Raw genomic sequence first — 18878 nt, 5'->3', positions numbered from 1 at the left:
GAAACCTTACCAAGAGCACTGAATAACTTCAATATCTACTTTTATCCTCATCCCTGGTTTTGAAATTAAGTACAATCAATTCTGTTTCTCTTGTTCTTTCAGATAGCAGCACCACAATCCAACATCTGCATTGTTGGAGTTTACAATGAAAAAACAGGCCCAGTCCAAAGGCCTTAAGGGCCCATCTCGAACCAAATCTGAAAACCCTTTCCTGCTTAACACTATGAGACACTGAAATGCTTTTGTGTTTTGACAATTCCAATCTGAATTCTTGGGCTTGTTTGTGCAGACAAACTGAATCAACAACTCAGAAATACAAAAAATACTGAATTTTACAGTTCTTGTCCTGTAGCAAACTGCTTCTTGCAATTAGAGTGATTTGATTCTGGTTCAAATGAGAGGCCAAATCCCGAATTACAGGATATGGATACTACATATTTTACCTGAAGAGAGAATGTCTTTTGTTGCTAATAACTTGCAGTAGGTTTTGGATAGTAAGCATCACATTTCCAAGAGCTCTGAATGCACGTACACACCCTTAATGTAATTCCGAATGAGATAAAAAGGAATCCCTCCAGGAGCTGCTGCGTGGTTCTGAGAGCTCCACTTAAAGGCAGAGAGATTCCAAAACACTTGTTAGGCTCCTTTTTACTCCCGATCTAGTAACAAAAACTTATTAAAACTCAGTCAAGTTAAAATGTAACTTTATTTTTAGAATATATGAACTATTGCATTAGGTGGGTTTCATCTGCTAGTGTATTGCAAGTCAACAGTTAGCAATGATCCATAGACAAGTGAAGTAAATAATTTTAAGTTCGGATTTGGTTCACATTTATTAGTATTTTGAAAAAGTTGCTTGTTTTTATAAAGAGTATACATACTACTTTGTAAAACATCTGAAATCAGTTAGTTTTACCCACAATTTATTAACAGCATTGAAATCAACATTTTTATAAATCAAAATTGTTAACCAGATCCCAATACTGAGATAAATTTTATTCTTTTAATGCTTCTATATGCAATTCTTTATTTAAAAATAGTAATAATGAAGCAGTCAAAATGCTGTCCTGCAGTAGGACAGCATTTTAACTGTTAAAGAGCATATTCCCCATGTTATTTTCCACTGAGAAAAAGTTTTGAGGAATACTTTTGTAACTCAGGTAACAATAAATCTTTGGATTTCTTTCTTGAACAGAATGGAAATCAACTCATGTTTACCATTACTCTATGCTCTTCACAATGGCTGCAATATAAACTTTCTCCTGCAGTTAATGAAAGACATTTTCTAAAATCAAGTTTGCAGATTGTGAACAAAGTGCATTGATGAGAAAGTCAAACTTTTATGGATCTTGATTCCTTGTCATTTTGCAAAACTTGTTCCTTGCTATAGGAAGTACAGAGTTCTTTCTTACTACAGGAAGGCTAGGATAAGGACACAATACACCTGTATCAATACACATATGCACATGAACACTAAGAGATTTATTTGGTTCTCTAAAGCATCTTCCTCGGTAAGCTGCATAGATTTGATATCAAGTGTTTAGACACAGACCATTTGTACAATTTAACCTTCAGTATTTATACAACTCTGAAGGGAATATGGTGTATTTTAATGTCCCACAGCAGTACATAAAAGGAATAAAAAATGCAAACAGTGGCAGACGAGCTTTCAAGAAAAAATAAAAGTAGACCCTGTTCTTATGTTACTGCATAATGGTGTGTAAAATGTACTCCAATTTTTTGGTCACAGGACAGAGAGTGCAGCATGAAAGCAAGAATATTAATCACATAAATTTTGCCTATCACTTGCCTTGAAACCTTCATATGTCAAGCAGAAGTTTAATGCTCTCCCTAGTGATTTTTTTCTCTTCTTTCTTTTTGAAACAAAGCACTTTTCATAGCAGAATACCTTGATTACCTACTCCTGTGGAAAAAGAAAAAAAAAAAAAAAGCCTGAAGGCATGTTTAGTTAAACTAATGCATTGGATTCATTTCTTGGCTTAAGAGTTTTCTCATCTCCTCTTCCTTCTTCAGTAGCTTCTCTTAAAACTACTATAGCACAGGGTGCAGTCTAAAAATACATAAGTCAATCCATTAGTTTCTTTGCCACACCAAGGACATCTTTTATAAAATAAATAACTATGACTGGATAAGAAATGATGCTGTTTTTTATAAAATACTTTATTTCACCCTTTGTAATGTTTTCTGAAGCTAGCTAATAGCTGTAATTCATTCCTTTAAGCAGTTGGATTCTTTTTCAGCTTGAAAACAGTGCATTTGTAGAAACACTCCTAAACTTCTGAGGATCTTCAGCTAGCTTTTTAAAAGTTTTTTTGAAATGATCTAGGAACCCATCTTTTGCCACTTTAGAAAATGCTGGTTTACAGAGTAAGTACTTCGCTGTTTCTGAAAGTTCTTTTAAGTTGTCAAGTTAACCATGTAGAAGGACAGTCATTTCTAAGATTATAGGTCAATATTAAATAAATACACTAGATGTTTTCAAAAGGAGACACAGTTTATTCCTTAGAATAGCTAACATCAGACTTTTAAGTCACTTGTTGAAAAGGCACCAACATTAGGTTCCTACTTAATACTATATGAAAATCCAGTACTCAAGCTAAGACGAACCGCAACTCACAACCTACAATGTGACTGCTACTGCATGAGGACTTTTTGACATAAGTATCGGGACTGAGACTTAATTCGTGCAAGGAGAAAGAAACAGCTTCCATAGAAACACTCCCTGGCTGCATGCCCACAGCTGGACAGGAGAGCCAGGAGGATGCTCTGATGTTCACATACCCATCAGGGAGCCGGGGAAGTGACTGAGTTCCACACATGGGCACTGACTTGAAGTGAGATTTTATCAATCACAGTGTAAGCAGCAGGCAGCAGACACCTAAAAAGCACCAGTAACAATTGTGAAGTTCTGCCTAGGTTAGCATGCCCTGCTCCTCTGAAGAAGGGCTGAAGTGAGGCAGGCACACTGCCTCTGGCACTCAGCTGCCTTAAGTACTGCTCCACAGATCCCACAGGGTGCAGATCACCCTGCAGCCTGTGTGGGAAGTGGGAACAAAACCACTATTCCACCTCCAAGGGACATTTTGAAGATAAACGTGCTGAGAGGCACTCAGGTACAGCTTCAAGTTCCTTGCTCCATCCCCTGACCAACAGGCACAGGGCGCACACACACACCCCAAGGAAGCAACAACTTGCTGCAGCTACTCCCTCCTTTTTCACATGGACAGCAGAGGCACAAGGTGAGAGTGACTTCGCTCACTTCCTCATGGGCTGAATTACAAACCTTTCTGCCCTTTGCTAAGGATTCGATTGCACAGTTGCCATCAGCCCCTGAATGTGACTGCATAGAGGCTTTCTGTCCAGGTATTATTAACCATACACAGCTGAAATTGAAAGCCCTTCACACAGAAAATTCAAAGTACGAAATTCTTTATTCATTTCAAAGCTTGTTTGAATTACAACTTCTTTAAATAGAAAGTAGGCTTCTAATCAGGTCGCAATGAAATTTTCATTTCCTGGAATCCTATCATTTAGGAGACAAAAATCTCTTTTTATTACGTATGTCACATACACTGCCTTATTTTCTGCGTACCTCAGCCTGGGTCAACTAATTTAGTCAGCACTTACATAAAAGTCAGCCGCAGTTCAGGTCTCAGTCCTACCCTGAAAGCCAGACGATGCCCATGTTATCAGGAACGCATGACCAGGGGGACAATGTGAAATCATGACTGGGTCACTGGGGAAGGAAAGGAAGGAATTAAGGAGGAAAATATATTCAAGGCAGAGATCTAGAATTTAAAGAATCAATTCTCTGTTGTTTTGGCCTTACACGCTCTTTGATGTAAAGATCTTTTATAAAGCAGGTGGTGGAGGTCGTCACAAACAGCTAAACATTTTGACGGTGCAATTTTTCTTTTAAAATGTAAGGCTAGCCAGTGCTTGCACATACGTTCTGTATGAGCTGGAAAACAAAAGCATGCTTTTACAGTTGAGAGCAGCCAATTTTCTCAGTCTGAAGGGGACTATTATGCCTCCATGTTATATCTCCTCAAGACCCTGAGTCATTCTTGAGGCACATGTTTTCAAAGTAGGGCACGCAAAATAACATGGCTCTAACCAGTTGGAGAAAAGATTCTGGGAGGCTTAAAATAGACTCTTCAGTCATAGAAGTGAAACGAGGACAGGTATTAAATAAACAATGCACAGAAGGCATGAGCATACAGGCCATGTTAAAGATGACACAAGGAGGACAGAAAGAAAACAATTCTGCAAAACTTCTGAAGAAACTTGGAACATTAAAAGACTTAATCACAGTACTTTAATCTTAATATTTTTAATCACCTCCAAGCGCTTCACAAAGGTGAGGCCTGTGACTTTGGGGGCATAAATGGAATTATTGATTATAGAAGTTTTGCTCTGTTTTGGCACCTGGGTTATGAATATGTTGTGTTTTACAGCTGAGAGGGGAACATCTGCCTGCAGATGTCAAGAGGCTATGAGTTACACTTCCTGCATCCTCTTCAGGTGAAACACAAAAGTCATTTCCATGTTTGAAGGGGCTGGGTTAGAGTATTTGAAGAGTGTTCCTGTGAAAGACCTTAGCAATCTCAGAAATCCAAAACACAACAAAATCCATGTGTTGCAGGACAGCAATCCATTTCCCATCATCAGACACTTCCAATACTAGTACTTGGATGGCTGATGTACCCTGTTGGCATCCTAACCCATGGATGTTATAGAAAACTACCAAATTTAAGTAACAATGATTCCATATTATTATTATTTTTAAGAGATAGAACAAAAATGTCTTTTAAATAAACCAGACATAACTATTTTTTGGTTGTTTGCAAAGAATTTCCAGCTCTCTGCTACAGTTAATAAGAGGAAAAAACAAAGAAAAGACATGATGTCTTGTACTTCATAGGTACAGGTTTCAACTCCTAGTTCTGCTGCAGATCCAGCACATGACTTCAACCAAGTCGTTTAATTCCCCTCTTCTTCAAATTTCTATTTGATCAAAGGGAATAACAGCTTTGCTGTCTCCATCTTATTTGTCTTCTAGGTTGAAAATGCGATGGACCCCTAAACTGCTGGGGGCTCTGTCATGTTAAAAGCATTGAAATAATGTCTACTACTGAAGAATACTAGGAGTAAAAATATTTACACATTCCCCTGCCATCATGCACAGCTGCAGTTGAGAGATTTGTCTCCAACACTGCAACAGTTGATAGCCAAAAAGCTTTCTTTTAGCATGAGTCCCAGATTGTTACTTTCTCCAGCAGGATATCAGATCATCCACGTGTAGTTCAGCCATAAGGTCCAACACCACAAGATACTGGAATAAGAGGACATTGGCAGTAGCAAGACATTCAAAACCTCACAAAAGAACGTTCAGAGCGTGGCAAGCAAGGCTTTTGCAGAATGAAGCAGAGCTGTACGCTGGTTTTGTATTTAGCAATATGACAGATAATACCCATGAGGAGCATATTTCAGTTTCCTTGTAATCAAGCTGAACAACAGCACTTAACTTAATTCATGCAACTGCCATACCCTGATAGGAGATGTCACAACAATATGAAAATGGAAAATCTGATTGCTGAAAAGAACAGTTAGCAATAACTTTCTAAAAATAATACCACTTTTTTAATTGTGCTCTCATTTAGAAAAAGCTAATAGAGATATAATAAATTAGTCTTCAACATCCTCCCTATCCTAGGGAGGTCTACAAATTAGCTGTCTAATCCTGAAAAAGTATATTTTCAGGTTAGGAGCTGACACTACAGGTCTGTCTACCAGACTGGTGAAGCCAAACAGATGACCTGGATCACTCAGAAGAGTCCGAACTTAACCAGGAAATTTTTTTCTGTATGTCTGCAGCACTTTTGCTGTCAGTTTAAAACTACAATTCAGTTTATTTTCACGCATTCCCCATTAAGCAAGCGTTATCCAAGAATTAAGGAAGGTTCACTCTCCCCAGAGAAGTCACTTTTCAATCCTGAAATGTGCCTTCTGAGGCAGAGTTTGAGGACTTCCCAGAGACCACTCATAGGCACAGGAAGAAAAGGGAGCTGAATACCACAGTCCCATATTGGCACTGACTGTTCCTGTTCTTAGTGATTAGGGTGTTTAAACCCCTGGTTGATCTCAGGCCTTAGTCACTGATTTTCATAATTAATCTTTCATTAAAGATCATAATTTGCGTACAAATTGCCTATGTGTAAAGCAAGATCACACAGAAATGAAAGGCAGCATTTTATTCCATGCAGTTACTCACATGGAAGGCAACAGACAACAAATATTATCAGTCAAATGTAATTGGGATAATCTCACTTAGCTCAGCAGTGTGTCAAAACATCCCTTTGACAAAACAAGAGCCCAAAGAAACAAACCAATTTACAACCAGGAATAAAAAAGATTAATCACTCTAAGACAGAGGAAGAGCTAGGTAGGCAAACATTGTACAGTCATCATAAAACATGTATAATAATGCCATGAAATAGAAAATGACTAAATTTATTATCTTTTTCTACAAATTCTTCTGCTTGTTGAAAACAGAGTTCCCATTATACTGCATGCAAGAGAAAGCAGAGAAAATTGGTTTTAAAAGGTTCCCCACAAGCACTAATTTCTACAGCAGCAGACATACAGATTTACCTTCTGCAAGCCTTACCTTGCTGGCTTCTGATAATTAGCGTAAGCTGATTTTCTCTCTCCCTGGCCACAAAGCTTTTGGTTATTTGTATAAATAGGAGCATTTTCAATCCTGCACCCACTTGACAGCGGTTTAGGTAGCTAACTGTGTATATCAGAAAAAAGAAATAAGTACTGTGGTACACAGTCCAGTCTCCAACACAATTTACATAGAGAAACCCAGAACTTATGTCAGGTACCACGCAGTATCTTCTATTAGCATCTATTAAATATCTCAAATACATCCCATCTAGTGTCTTCTCCATTTCCAGTGGATAAATACAGCTTGAAACCATAGGCTGTGCTTTTACTTCTCTCCACCTTTCTGCCGATGCTCAGAGAGTTGAAATAAGGCTTGGTTCACAGTTTTGAAGGCATGTGTACTCCCCTTGCATCTTCTGTTTTCTATCCCCAGGTTAGCCAAGCCTCACTGGTTTCCCTTTGTCCAGGATCTTGGGAGTAAGGTGGTGCCTAATGGATTGAAGAGAAGAGGAAGGATGGGAGCCTTCGAGTCATTCTATGACAGAGCAAGATGAAAACTGGGAATATTTTAGAAGCTTTACTCACAGTTTCCCTGTGTTTCTTGTCAAAATGCTGAGAAAACAATCATGTTTTCTGCAATAAATGGCATTCAGTGACAAACAATTGGAACCTGGAAAAACACTGACAGCCAACTTTGAAAATATGGTTTTTGAGTAGAAAGCAAGCTATGCTTGATTACATCAGCTACATAATAACATTTGTACCTATCCTAGAGTTTTTCCTACACAAACTAACCATCTGAAACAACTTGTACAGACCTTCAAGCCATTGTCATCCATCCATAAAGGCTGCAACTCCAAGGGGCTTTGTTAAATATAATTTAATTGTACTGCACATTAGCCCCACTGTCCACCTGGTCCTGCCTTAGACACATCAGATAAGATTGCCATATTTATCAACAATTATTCATTAACTAACTTGGAACAAAATATGGCTCACTAGAAAAAAATAAAATGGCATTTTTTGTGTGTATAAATATGTGTGTATATATATAAAAATAAAAACAATTTGAAAATGTTTTTACTTACCTGAACAAAAATCACTACAACAAAGTTTTCAAAAATTCACACCATCAGAAAACATTTTAGTTTAATTATACAGAAATTAGCACAGGAAGCATTGAAATCCTTGGCTTTCTCTTGGGGCTATACAAGAGTCTAGAAGCTGGAGAAATAGTTCCTGTATCTATCAAAGGACTTGGATTAATCAACTCATTTTTCTGTGCCTAAAATTATTCTGTGGTACTTGCATCTTTATTATCCAAAGTCCACAGATAAAACACAGTGCAAGGATTAAATATTATTAGCAGAAATGAAGAAATTGCGCACAGCTTCCACTCTCCCTCTTCTCCTTTTCTTCAGAAGCGTTAGGGTTTTTTTTTCATCTGGTGTTTATCAGAAATTACTATTAGCAGACACGCTTCTCTCAAGCCATAATTCTTCGGTTCAATACTGTGCACTTGAAACTCCCATTCAAGTCACTGGGAGTTTGGAGACAGCAAGTGTTATGACCTTTATTATTGTCTGTCAGCATGCCAGAAATACTAGTCCCTATCACTGACATTGAAAAAATAACTCCATTACCTAGGAGCAACAGAGGGATCTCATTCTTTTTTAGGCTCAAGTTCTAGGAAGAGATACCAGCATTTATTCAGTACGTTTTGAGAATCATAGGAGAAAATGACTTATGTATATATATTGTTCATGTAATACCTCAAACTTTTCATTAAAATAACGATCTTATGATGCCAGGTGTTAAATGGCAAATTTCAAATATACTACCTGAATACTGTGGCCAAGATGTGGACTCATTTATTTGGATAAGCCTCTCTCCCTAGAGCAAGCACTGGTGTGTGATGCAATTAGAACAGGCAATACCTGATATTAATCCCCCAACGTGTTCTACTCTTCCTATGCAATTCTGTTTCACAGAAAGAAATCCCTCCCAGCTCCTTGAAGTGCTACCAATCAGAGGTGAAACCCAGGAAAGATGACTGTATCGACCCAAATATAAATTGATGCTTACCAAATTCTGCCTCCTAAACGCATGTACACATGCTTCCAAATGAATGTTACAGCTTCAATTGCATTTACTGCAGCTCATAAAATCCAAGATGTATCCATTCTGAAATATTATTTTAATGCTATTAAAAAAAATCATCACATTTTATTCTGTCACAGGGCAAATTACCAGTGAATGAATGATTTTTGGACTAAGACATCTAGCTTATACTTGTGTTTGAACTGACATCCTCATACCACACTGTACAAACTCTAAATAACCACCAAACTTCATCAGCTTCCCCAAGGATATTTAAAATTCTCACTTTAAAACTGTTAAGATTTCTAATATTCTGTGCATTGCCACTTTTACAGCTCCATGGAACTATTATTATTTTGAAATATTAATAAAAAAATATTAACACTTTCCTGTTTTTCTTCAAAGGCGTTTCTTGCCTCACAGATTATGGCTTTGGTTTTTCTTCTCTAGTATACGGTTAATATCCAAGCAACGTGGAAAGAAATCCATCAATATGACTGGAGGCCTCCGAGGTTTGGTAAGAGGATATTGAACCTCTCACCCAGAGGTCATTGTTCCAGTGTGCCCTTCGCTGGTTGCAACAGAAATCCATTACCATTGAGGGCTCTTCAGTGGTCTGCAAACATGGCTCTTTAAAATTCAACTTCTTGTGCAGACAGAGGAAATTTGTCCGAACAGGACCAAATATCCATAACAAAAGTACTGCATTCTTCTTGCTGACAAGTAAAACACATACTCAGAAATAAAATTTAGAAGTTCTTTTATTTCTGCCCTTGTCTGTAGCCCAGAAAAAATAGCAGTGCTCAGTAGCTAGAAGTCTCCCTTAGCACTTCTGGGGGAAAACAGAAGAGAGTGGAAATTGCTGCTGAGGTATCTTCCTGCCTACAGAGAGAGTCCCAGCCCAACAGGGTGAGATGAAGTGGCAGAACTACTCTCAGTTAAGCTCAGCCTGCTCCATGAATAAACAGAATTTCAGTCTCTATGGCTGTCAGCCCAAGACTTCTCATAAGCCCTTAATTCTTGTATAAAGTACAAACAGACTTACTTTACATGAGAAGTGCAGGAAATAAGTGATGATTACAATGCCATTGACTTTGGAGGATGAAGATTAGGGCCATCATAAACTGCTGATATCCAGGTTCCAGAGACACAGATCAGCCTTGACAAGATGTCTTGCGCTCATTAAAGCTCCATTAATGAAATTCCAAGAACTTGCCTAATGGAACTGCACAGATGTCACTGTTTTCTTATTATCTCCTCCCATGCGAGGATCATAATCCCAGAAGTCTTCCCTGGTGCTTTATTAACTATCTTGAGTCAACTATGTGATGGAATTTGAGAATTGTTTGTATTCCAACTTCCTGAATCATTCTCACTTTTGCTGTCTGTCAGATGTCTCTGTTGCTACCTGGAAGCAACATAAGTCTATAGGAGCTGAGAATTTCCCTTCCCTCAGGATTATGTCCTGTAGCTGCATCTCAGAGAAATAAAGCTCCCTAATTGTGTATACTGTTTATTTGAATAGATTTGCTCTGTGAAATGAAACGAGCATTGCAGAAATATCTTGAACACAGCTCTACAGACACTTGAAAGTTTGAATCAAGTTGCTGAGGCATTAAAACACTGAATAGCATATAACAAATCACTGGAATGGATGTTCCATTAATCCTGGAAATACTTAATTTTTGGCAGAAAACTTTTCAATACCCTCGAGGGTTTGTCTGTTCAAACTTCAGTGAAAACCTTCACTATAGTAACAGAATTCCAGGGGGAACCCATAACATTCTGCTTTTAAGAGCTAGGTAAGAGAGGAAAAATAAATCACAATAAATAAGAGAAAATATTTGAGTTAATTAAAATGCTACTATTTAATGTACTGATTTAAGTCAGATGGGTTTGCTTTTTTAAAATATACCCCTTATAGTTATAGGCTTAGAAATAATTAAGATCAGTTTGTGAGTTTTATTTAGAAGCAGATGCAACTGAATATGTAAATGATGAGAAAATCACTAGAACGAATGGCTCTCACCCTATAAGCAGTTCACAGTATATTAAAAGCTGGCTACTGCATTACAGTCCTCTCTACCTATTTCCTTCCTAATATACACAGAACTAGGTTGGACACAACATCCTTATACTAACAAAGAAACAATGTGATTTCTCCCTATTAACTAAATTCATGTTTTTAATCATATCATACATTTATTAAAATACAGAAGAAGCTCAAACTGCTTATCGTAAATATGAATATTTGTTAAACATGTTGAGCTAATAGCTACTATGTCAGTTATAGTATGAGGAGCAGCTTACGGGTCAGATCTTTGACTAAAGTAACTTTTTAATGAATGTGTTGGATTTTACATCATGGGAGAATCCGTCCGTCCCCTCTGTTCCCTGGGAGCCATTTCAATGCCACCTGCCCTTCTATCCCTGTCCTGGAAAGATTCATCATGTCATTCTTTCATGTATCACAAAAACCCACCATAACAATTTGCCATTCACTGATGGAGCATGTGTCATTTGAAAGGCTCTCAGGTTCTTTACAGAGCATGGTTTATGGAATCATTTTGCTCATGGGTAAAATACAGCCAGCTCTGGAAGGATATAGAGTGTATGTGTGTACATATATACACATATGTGTATATATGTGTGTACATATATACATATGTGTATATATGTACACACACATACATATATATAATAGCAGAGAACAGCTGCAAAGCACACTGAAATTTAAGAGATGAAGAGAATACTCCATATACATTTGGGTTTATGGAAGTAAATCATGCTAGGCTAAACTATTTCATTGATAGCAGTCCTATAAAAAAGTGTAATAATTGAAAACTAAAAAAAAAAAAACAAGCAAAAAGAAGTTGCTCTTAATCTGGCATCAGAGGATCCCCATGATGCTGTACTGGTTTACACAGTTTTATTTATCCTTTATCTAATACCAGAATAAGTTTCTGCTTTAGATGAGCCTTTAAAGTAACAAATACCTTAGGGAAAAGAGAGTCTTATTCTCCCATTGTGTTGTTCCCATTATATTGGGTCTTCATTCTTGGTTGGCAGCTTGATAATACCACAATAAAAATAGCACTTCAGGGCTGGGCTTTGTGATTCCTGTACAAAGAGAAGAAATTAATGGTTATCTTGTGTTTCAAGGTACCACCACTCTTCCAGCTGAACAGCTCAAGTTTTAATTGCATGGCACTCACAGTTGAGGCACAGAGCATAGAGCATATAAGCAACATTCAAAGCTGCCTACTCAATGGGAAGCCTGTGGTAAAGCCACAAATCAAATTTATTTCTCCCAAGTCATCGTTCAGTATTCAGTCATCTTCCCAGTCACTGTGCTACACTGCACAGTGAATATAACCCAGCACCTAAGAGCTGGTACATAGCAGGATATGGTGCTGGTGGGACACACCTGATATAAAGCCAAACCATCTGCCTTGCTTCCTACTCCAGTGTTTTTCTCTGCCAGACTCTCATGCAGACCTGAAGTTGCTTAAGTTATGAGATTTGACAAGTCTTGCCCAAGGTTGAATGGGTGTCTGTATTGATTCAGTTCTCCGACATCGTGGGTTTTTTCTGCAAGCAAATTTTATTTCATTGCCCGGATCGAACTTCTGCTTGGGACTTGGTACAGCATAACTGACTCTCAGAAACCAGAGCCCAACTCAGACCCTGCTGACTGGCAGCCAACCAAATGAGTGCTGCTTTGTACTGGAGGGCCAAGCTCCCGGGGTTTCATCAGAGGAAGAGCAGGCTTGGCAGGGGGCTCTCTGTTGGTTACCCTGCCTCCTACATCAGAAATATAAAAAGACGTTGCCAGAAAACCATCCAGCTTCTTCCAGTCTGCCAGCGTTTCCTTCTTAGGAACCACGTATTATCTCATTTCAGACTAGCATGTTAACTCCGATCAGCCTGATTAAATTGATGCCTGAAATTGCAGGACCTGAACATCTTAATGGTGGATCCACCAATATTTCTCTACTGTGTTTTCCCAAAAGATACATATATGCAAAATAATAATAATAGTATCCCTCTCTCCCTATACAGACCTGACTGTGACATTTTTGTGGATACTGGCTCTCCACTGTCAGCTAAAATCCTACCATAGCAGTTGAAGGGGAAGCTCAAATGCTTTCCCTTTCCCTGAAGCCACTCACAACTCTCTGTATCCCATTTTGTCATCCCCGAGCAGAATACTCTCTAGGACACACAAAATTTTTACAGGGTACTATTTCCTCTGTCTGCCCCACAAGGCAGGTTTACAAAACTTTCTGAGCAGAGGCCCAGGCACCAACAGATCAGGGCATTATAGGTTTTTCCTCCTCACTAGATTCCTCCTAAGCCACCACACCAGCTGATAATCAGCCTGGGCTGTTGATATGCTCAGCACATTGTGCAAGATGAAGTGCAGCCTTTTCTACCACGCACACTTTGCAGAGCAGTCAGTCCTCTTTTAGTATGAGTCACTCCATTTGTTTAATGTCCAAACCAAAACCAAATTCAACTACCTTAATCATCAAATTTGTCACTTTATGACTGGCTGATCTTCTACCCAATCTGTCAGAATCTCCTTCGCAAATAACACAAAATATCTAGTCTGTATTTTGGGAAGAAAAAAAAAACACCACGCCCCCCCCCCCCCCATCCTAAAAAGCCACCAACTTTAAACCCCTCCATGAGCTACTGACATGTGAAGTTATTGTACTCTGAATGCAATGGACAGCCTTGCATTAAACCCAAAGGCTCTCTCATCATGTACAACAACCAAGGCAACTTCAAGGAAAACAAATAAATAAACTTTCCCAAAACCAAAGAAAATTCTTATTAGACTAGTTTTCTGAAAGTGTTGGCTACCAGTCCCATACATAAAAATATCTATTTCTTGTTCTTTGTGGGTGACTTTACTAAATTCACAGATTGCTTTGGAGGTGGTCCTGCATTGCTGGGTAAACATTCTCCGTGTGCAGGAACAGATTGCACAGAATTTTGGGAAGAGCACTTACCCTGAGCAGATTCAAAACAAGGGGTGACAGCACAGATGATTAATGTAATTGCCACCTTCCATCAACACTCATGCTAAGGGAGGAGCATGGTTAAATAAATGTGCAAGTGCCAAGAAAAACAGAATAAATGCACCCACTGGTGCCTAAAAGTTTCATTTATTAAATAAACAAGAAGGCAGCTTCTGCCTCATTTCCAAAGCAGTCTGCATAGGCAGCACTAAAACAGTACCTACCTGCAGGTAGTGCTGGGACCCACACAACAGCCAGACTCAGGCAGTAGGCAGGGTGGATCCATTTAAAACTGGAAATTAATTTGCCAGGTGAGAGCCCTCATCTGCAGCAAGTTGCTAATTCCCCAAGTGCCAGCCACAAAGACTTTGCAGCTGTTGAGCCTAATCTCAATTTAGTGAACAAATCTCTCCAGCGCTGTGTTGCAGATCTCTTCTTTTGGATTTGGCGGTGGTGCCAGGACTGCCTGAATCCACCATGTGGATATTGGCTGCCTGGCACATACACAGATGAGTTTCCTCAGAGGCATGCCAGAAACAAATGCATTGCTTCTCAGTCTACCACCTTTGGAAAAATTTGCCAGACTGACACAGAAAAATCCTTATTGTAAAAATCCCTATTATACTGAGCTTCCCCTGACTGAGCATCAGGAAGTACCCAGCTTTTTTTTTTTTTTTTTTTTTTTTTCTCAGCTTTTCAGAGTATTTTCTTTGTTGGGCACTTTGGTTAAATCCAGGGGTCTCAGAAACCTGAGTAGTTTTTTCCCCAGAAATTTCAGAAAAGCCTGAGGAGGTTAGATGTCCATATACGAACATAAAATTCTGCTTGGCTTACCTTGCTCCTTGAGAAACTACAGCCTATTATTTCTCTTGCTTTATAGATGCAGTCATACTTCTCAGAGGTTCCTGTAAACTTTCAGGCACTTAAAGTCAACAGCACCTCAAGGTCTCTTATTAGCTTCATGCTTTCTGATTCATTCTCTTCCATTCCTTGATGCTAAACTAATACGGGCTCCATCCAGTACTTGAGTAATTCGCTGATCTTTTGGTGCTGTGCACTCCTAACAGATTCTAAGTGCCAGAGTTTCAGCTTTTCTATCCTCATTCCAGACCTATTTGACCTGAGAACCTTGTGAGAGCAATACCTAAACTCTATTATTTTAAACAATGCCCTGAATGCATCTCTTCTTGCTGACTGATTAATTTTGCTTGCATTTTCCTGACTCTTGTGTCAAATTGCAATCTATTCCTAGGCAATGGCCTTATTTAGCCGTCTTTATCTAATAAGAAAAGCATGTTCTCTGAGCCTAACTTCCTTATAATTTACCCATAGATGCTGATTCCCACATCACCATCAATGCTGATGGAACTGCCAAAGGGGTACACAGAGCAGTCTCATCCCCAAGCTGGTGGCATTTGCTCTTTATTATATAGCATATAATAGGTTGTGATACTTTTGTAAGAAAGATTCGATATAAAAATAAATAGTTTGGTATATGCATAATTTAATTTGATTTGACTAGCTTTTGGAGAGTTTCCTCAGACACTTCATTGTACTGCTCTATTTACTGATGTTTGCAGTGCTAGGAGCCTGGATTTCTTGTTTATTAGAGCTGGCATAATGAAAGTTTGCCACCTGATTAATTTTAATAGTTTAGCAAGGAACCTGAGGATAATGCATATTGGCTGCCAAGCTACAGATAAATTTTGTCCATTTGGTTGCAGAGGTTTTGGCAGAAATAAAACCTGCTCTTTGCTATTGTAGAGAAACATTTTGTTGGGTGAAATAGTGATTTCTAAGAAAGCCACTATCTCATTTGCCTTTACTGTGCTCTGACACCTAACAAACCCAAACAAACAGGTTTGAGATGATACGAAGGCCCAATTCTGATACCCCTCACACTGACTGTTGATGTAAAAGACTTGAAAAGAATCTGTGAATCTAGTGTTTAGGGTCTACTTGTCTGGCAGAGTTTGAAAAGAGCCCAGGACAAGAAGTCAAGAAAACTGAGTTACTCCCAGCTCTTTTAATAGCCACTTTACTGTTCTGTGCCTCAGTTTCCCCAGCTGAAGTGCACAGTGCACTTGTAGCAGCATGTTCCAGGAGAATTCAAAAAGGCTCCACAGGTCACTTGGAGAGACTCTCTGCAGGTGAGAGCTACCTAACTGGTGCTGGGCTGTAATGCTGAACACCCAAATACTCCTCCAGTCTGCGGGGAACATTGTATTGAGCCTTCAGACCTTTTGGGAGTTGCTGACACTGAGGTGACAGGCTTTGTGTGTGCTTCTTCCAACATGGAAAGAAAGAAAGAAAACTCCTTCTGTGTTGTCCTAAGGTCTTCTCCTTCAAAGACATCAGAGTGGGACTTAATTTTCTTTACACATAAATTTTGTATCTAGATAGTGTTGCGGGTCCTAGGAGGGATGTTTGACTTCTGTGGTTAGGAATGGGGTTGGAAGAAGTCGGTGCCTGATGGATTTGTAGGATGGATGGGTGCTGACAGCTCAGGCTCTGGCAAGAGAAACAATTAAAAAAAAAAAAAAGTTGTTCTCGGTTCTTTTCAAGCCACTTAATTTGGAATACAAATGATTTACACTGAAATGATTAATCAATGCATTCATTATACTTGCATGGCCACTGTTTAGCAGCAAAGCAAGTAAACAACAGTCTGCAGTAAGGCAGAAAAGATGAACAATCTCAGGCCTCAAATCTACAAATTAGTATATTAAGTGAACATCAAAATCCCTGAACAGAGACAACTTTAAGTCAACCCACACAAAGAAGCAGGCAGGATGAAGGAAATAGTGTATCTGTTCTAATATTCCTTAGTGCACATCTTCCCTTCCTAACCAAAGATCATCTATTGCAATCAAAGTGAATTACAGAATTTGTCGCTGACATAATGAAAAAGAATATTTAAGAAGCACATCTATTTAGTGTAAGTCATATGAGTTTGTGGGGTGATGTGTTGCTTGTTTGTATTAAATTCAAAGTCGTTTTTTTTTTCCTTAAACATCACCTAGAACTTTCAAGAAACTTCAGAAAATTGTCCCACCAAAAGCATTGAAAATACTTTGCAGTGTAATTTTTTCCCATTTCTTAAATGAATCATCTCAAGCTACACTTATCTGAAACAAAATAGAAAATAAAATGAAAGGATACACTTCACAACTATGTCTGCCTCCATTTATATTGATGCATAAGAAACACAAAGTACAGTTAGAGACCGCACGATACCTGCACATGTGAATATACAAATCTTATCAGCTGAGCAGGAAAAGCAAACACTCATTTCTCACTGTATCAACTTAGTACACTCATTCCCTGGATAAGTGTGTGAAAAAAACAGGTTCATTAAGAAAATGTCAAGGGAACTGGTTGGACACAGGGGACAGGTAAAGCAGAACAACACAGCAAACCTCAACTCTAATAAAAGATAAGCAATAATTCATCAAAAGGTTACTCGAAGAAAAAGCATTAAAATAAGCGTATGTCTTAAAAACAAAGCAAAATAAGCATTTTCTCAAATTACTGTTGCCAACCGCATTGAATAAAATGTATCAACAGTTCCCCAAATAACAAAATCACCATATCATCAACTTCAGAAATCCTTTAAATTTCTTTTTAATTGCTCAGTTTTGCCTTCAGGTCCCCAGCTTTTAGCTTACAGTTGGGGTTGGACAACGTTTTATAGATTGATCTTTAACAGAGAAAGCAATCAGAAGGGAAAAGAAAAAAATATAGAATAAATAAATAAATAAATAGAACCATTATTGAAAGAACAAAGCCTGAAAGCAGATATCCTCTTTTGTCCCGTAGCAGCAATAGCACATCCCTCAGTAAAAGTCTCAAAATCACCAATGTCTGAGACACTGATAATTATACAGCAAAGCCACAACAAAAACCATTTTAAACAATTAATTAAGCCCATATCCCCCCACACTAAATAGATTGTGCTCTTAGTCCTTAACCAGCTTCATGGTAATAAGCCCTTACGTACACAAAGCCTCATCAGGCTCGGTAAGAGCCTTTTGGCTCATCAAACCTCACAGAGAGGCAAATTTCAGAACTCCAGCCAGTCTTCAGTATTTAGCGTATAATCCCACCTACATTAGTGCACCTGCCTTCTCTCTGCTCCAAATGTCAGTTAAATAAACCAGCGGTGTAACAACATATAGAAATAACGACTCCAGAGTTTACAACAGAAAAATAAAAACAAGGAACACTGCCCTTACGTTATTACAGTCCCCAAAAGATCTATATCCAGACAAAAACTGTAAGGGGAATTTTCAGTACACATAATGAACTGAAACATGGCTTCTTTGGGGTTTATTTATTTTTAAAGGACCAACGATTTTTGAGCATACAAAACTAGTTGGGATGCTTTGGAGGGTTTTCACAAAAAAAAACAGCTATAGCCTGGCCATGCTACTGCCCCCACATGCTCTCTGCAGGCAGTGGAAAGCAGCTTCCCCCAGGGGTAACAGAGTGGGAATCTCTGGTCCCCGAATCCTGGAAGCCCGTGCTCTGCAGCACTCGAGCCAAAACGGCTGCTGTTTTCTGCTTGTAATTCCAGCACACCTACCTACACTGGGCTTTGTTGAAATACTCAGCTTTCTTGGAAACGATCCCTCGTTCTTTACAATTACAGGTGTATCCGTTGCTGGATGGTTTTGCCCAGTGAGCAGAACCCGGATCCCTGGAGCTTGGGACATGACAAACAGCACGAAGCACATGTCATTACCTCGTCTTCCCCAGCAGCACGACTGCTTCCTGACTTAGAAGAAAAATAAATATTTGCCTCTTGCATTTGTCCCAGTAGGACTGGAAATGTGAAATATTTGCTGTAAGATTTGAGATGGTGGCACAATTTGCTCTCTGTCAAAAGAGAAAGGACGATTCATGAATAATCTATAGCTGCTACTGACTGAACTCTTAATTACAACTACTCAAAACAAAATCTCTTACACAGTTAAGTCCCTTACATAATTAAAGGGAGGGGAGGAGCGCAGAGGTAGATACACTAGAAACATGTCAAATCACTGCTCAAAAATATCC

The 18878-nt window shown here is 38.7% G+C and overlaps 1 long non-coding RNA gene across 4 annotated transcripts in view; it reads right to left on the bottom strand.

Moving 5' to 3' along the window:
- Positions 1 to 1159: 1159 nt before the first annotated feature.
- The window catches only part of LOC106015885 (uncharacterized), a 332132-nt gene continuing 314413 nt past the window's right edge, over positions 1160 to 18878 (bottom strand). Inside the window, exons 1-6 of one of the 4 annotated variants that reach the window (XR_005260198.2) lie at positions 14045 to 14157; positions 11790 to 11913; positions 9839 to 10201; positions 8779 to 8877; positions 3649 to 7228; positions 1208 to 1924 (exon numbers count right to left, since the gene is read on the bottom strand). This is a non-coding gene — a long non-coding RNA (uncharacterized lncRNA). Of the gene's footprint in view, positions 1925 to 3648; positions 7229 to 8778; positions 8878 to 9838; positions 10202 to 11789; positions 11914 to 14044; positions 14158 to 18878 lie in introns of those variants that run through there. The other 3 variants (XR_011804085.1, XR_011804087.1, XR_011804086.1) reach the window with 3 other exon arrangements.

This window comes from Anas platyrhynchos, chromosome 19 (assembly GCF_047663525.1).
Source record: "Anas platyrhynchos isolate ZD024472 breed Pekin duck chromosome 19, IASCAAS_PekinDuck_T2T, whole genome shotgun sequence".
Lineage (NCBI taxonomy): Eukaryota > Metazoa > Chordata > Aves > Anseriformes > Anatidae > Anas > Anas platyrhynchos.
Note: the sequence above shows the minus strand (reverse complement) of the source record. Positions and strands in the feature narration are given on the sequence as shown.